This window comes from Coturnix japonica, chromosome 27, assembly GCF_001577835.2.
Source record: "Coturnix japonica isolate 7356 chromosome 27, Coturnix japonica 2.1, whole genome shotgun sequence".
NCBI lineage: Eukaryota > Metazoa > Chordata > Aves > Galliformes > Phasianidae > Coturnix > Coturnix japonica.
This window is the reverse complement of record NC_029542.1, coordinates 1931763-1935501: the sequence shown is the minus strand read 5'-3', so window position 1 is coordinate 1935501 and position 3739 is coordinate 1931763. Positions and strand designations below refer to the sequence as shown.

General features: G+C 46.1%; 1 non-coding gene across 1 annotated transcript; it reads left to right on the top strand.

Moving 5' to 3' along the window:
• The first annotated feature begins 3455 nt into the window (after positions 1-3455).
• On the top strand, positions 3456-3537 carry TRNAS-GCU. The gene has a single exon. It is a non-coding gene; the product is annotated as a tRNA-Ser (tRNA).
• Positions 3538-3739: the final 202 nt, after the last annotated feature.

Below are 3739 nucleotides of genomic sequence, written 5' to 3'. Positions count from 1 at the left end.
AACTCCCTCAGCACCAACACCGAGCCATCACAATAGGCCAACAGCTGTAAGTACTGCTAATATGAACAAGTAACAAATGAAACATGAATTATGCGAACAACCCAGACCAAACAGGTGAACTGCATTCAGTAATCTGAGATGCTCAACCCAAAGGCATTTATTTTAGCTGAGTGCTATTTATGCAGCTCCCTCCTCCCTGAAGGCCTCTGAGATACCGACAAGGAATTAAATGCATTGTTCCAGTTGTTACCTCCATCCCAGCACAGGCATAAAATGCAATATATACTGAGCAGGAATACACGCATGCATCCATAGCTAAATTTCACCTGCATGCCCCTCACCAGGCCTGCCTTCACTTTGGCCAGACATTCCCAACCTCCTGATGCAACAGGCTCACTCCCATCCAGCAGGGCAATCTGCACTGCACTTCCCACAGGCCTGTTAGCACATAACCACAGGATATCTGCTTTTCACTAATGGAAGATAAGAGGGGTCGCTGGAATATGGAGATAAGAAGCCACACATCCTGCCCAGCCAACAGACAGGTTATCACTGCTGCAGTGCTACCTAAAACCACAGTGAGTTGTAGCATCATTATGTAGTTTAGTCTATTTACCAGGTTCATTAAAAGCCACTTAGGGTGAAAACATAGCCTTATTTGGCCATACATGGGCACAACATGAGCTAACAGGCCTCTAGCTTGGGCTGCAAGATCTCTACAAACAGCTTTGCAAAGTTTATGGGACTAAACCACTTCCTAGACACCAAAAAGAGGGTAAGAAAAGCAGTGAAAATAGCAGCACTCTCACTTACCTTGGGGTTCTGCTTCATCCTCATTGCTGGGAGCTGCAGCACACCTTACCATCCTTCTTTGACCCTCAAACCCTTCAGCCAACAACCTACTTGCAAACAGAGCTTTCTTTCTAAAAACCAGCCACTCATTTCTATTAGGTGCCTCCTTACAGGTGCAGCCTGTAATCACACCTAATCCTCTCCAACATCCTGATACAAGGGAATTGATTTCCTAATTGTAGCAGCTGCCCCCTTCAGTTAAGGCTTTAAACCCATGCCAAGGGGCTTTTGTGGCTGCAAGGAAGCACTGTGACCATCATCTTGGGGAGATCACTCTGAGTTCCATCATATTAGCAGGCAGAGCAGAAAGAGAATACATCAGTGCTGCTGTTTGTTACCAGGCACTGGGTCAGATGTGCCAAATTAAAACACATTTCCTGTGTCATGGTGTGCTCGCTATGAATTACAAAGCTGCAGATGAACCTCCAGTTAATTGTCAGACAAATCCCATGTGAAACTCCTGATGAGCTCAGTGCCACACAAAGCTGTCTGCAATGACATCTGGGGACGTTTTTAAGGCTGCAGAACATCACTTGGATGGAGATCTATGGATGTCATGGAGTCAGCCTAAAAAAGGTTCCCCTGAGCTATCCTGGGCTGCTTGTGGCTTGTCTGAAGTCTCTCATCAGCCATGATCAGCAGTGATCCTCAGTCTTGAATTCTGGAGGTTGGGTGGGATTTTAATGAGAACCTACTCGCTGTGATCTGGATTCTTGGGATTCCTTTCTAGCCCTGCCATTTTGAAACATCCACTCTTAAATCATATAGACAGAGAGATAAGAATAACTCTTGGTCTCTTTTTTCTTGATGTTTTATGGCATGCCTACCCTTATAATTAGTCGAAATTCCTGGCTTTGTTATGAGCATTGAAAAGAAGACGAGACAACACAAGGCAGAAAAACCCCAAACCAAAGGACCAAACGCCTTCAGATTTCTCCTAACAAATCCTCCATCTGGATGAGGGAACAAAAAGTGAAACCACTTCCAGATGCAAAGCATGAACCGCCTGCCTTGGTGCCCCAGCATACCCACATCATTCCCTTTATGGACAAAGATCTCTGGGGGATGGTGGGATGGAAGAGCTTAGAGCTCCTTTCCAGCCTTGGTGGTTCAATGATTCTATGATTCGTATTGAACCTCCAGCCACAGCGTGTCAATGAGAGACCCCAAAAAGCCTGGCAAACCCAGAGGCAAATATTTCAGTTGCTGAAAGTTTGGGTTCAGGTGTGAGATAACCATCACATCAGGAGCAGAATCTGTGGCTGGGCATGGAGCAGCAGGACCGAATTACAGCTGCAATGATGCTGGCTTCCAAGCAACCTCAATTATCTGTTAATGGCTCAGCATTACATGGTCAAACGTGCTCTAAATTAGTCCAACTCCCTCTCCTATAATAGAAGCCACGCTCATCTGATGCGGTCCATTTTACTGCGAGCGGGGTAAATACTTGAAAATGCAAAACAGAAATTGTAATGAGCATCATTTACCCAAAATGGTCAGGAATGGAAGGGACAACATCAGTGCCAAATAACAGCATTGTAGCGGTCAGAGGTTCCGGATAGCTGTGTTAAATCGCTCCCACTGAAGCCCATCAGCAACAGGCACACTTGAAAGAGAATCCACTTGTGAACAAACACTTCAGAGGGAATACAGAATGAAAGCAGAGCCCCGTGGGAGCAGTTGGGTGAAGCTGTTAGAACATTCATTAGTCAGACATTCACATGTTTTGGTACAGAATCACATCGGTTCCCTTCTGAAGGGCACATGCTTTCCAATGGCTGACTCAGCCCACCTGATGTTAATAGGTGATGGCAGGGAAATAAACGAGCAGCCCCAAAGGGGCACAAGGGCACGATGTGCTGCTTCAGTGATGGACAATTAATAAGCATTCAATGCTGTTTGTTCAAATGTTGACCATGCACGCTTCTCTGCTGCAGGGCTGCTCGCATCATTTAACCCTCCCTCCCACGTAGGTCTATGTTGATGCCATTGGAATGAGGAACAGGCAGCGAGACGCATCCGCCCAGGGCTATGGGAGACCTTTGGGTTTGAAAAGCTGCTCCTTCCCCAGTGCCACTCTTAAATTCAAAGGGATGACAGAGGTTTTCCCATAATCATCCCATCGTGGAGAGACAAAGGAGCTTTAGCTGAAGTGACATTGCAGACTGGTGTCAGCTCTTCTCTTATGAAACCTCAGGTTGGGTTGGACGTGGAAATGAAAAATACCAAATCCAGAGGCCAAGTGCTCTGCCCCGTGTGACTCAGAAGAGTGTATGAACTCCTGGTCTTGTGTTACCTCCGAGACCCTGAGCATAATTAGCACAAAATTGTGATTAAATCCATCCGATTTCTCTTGGTTGGGGTTTAAATGGCACTTTAAACAAATAAAGAATCTGAAATCACAGAAATAAGTGGCAGCCTTAGAATTCCTTAATGCTATCGATGGTGTTGAAATAGACGGGATTGGTGCATGAACAGTCTCACATAAAACATAGTATAGCACAGATAAATGGAGGAGGACTTAATGGCAGCACACAGCCGTGTCTAATTAGAACTCATTCTGTTAATGAGCTTTACTGCATCCTCAGCATCCAAAATTGGCAGACGAGGTGGCCGAGTGGTTAAGGCGATGGACTGCTAATCCATTGTGCTCTGCACGCGTGGGTTCGAATCCCATCCTCGTCGGTGGCAAAACTCAATCCTGATGGGAGCACAGATCAGTGCTCTGCCCAGTGGTGCTCAGTGCCTCCATTGGAGGTGATGGGCACAAACTGGAACACGGGATGTTTTGCTGTTGATGTTGTTGGACATCTCTTACCTTTGGAGATCTCCAAAACCTCCCATGACCAGATATGGAGGTTACTCATCCACTCCAGCTCTGTGCTTC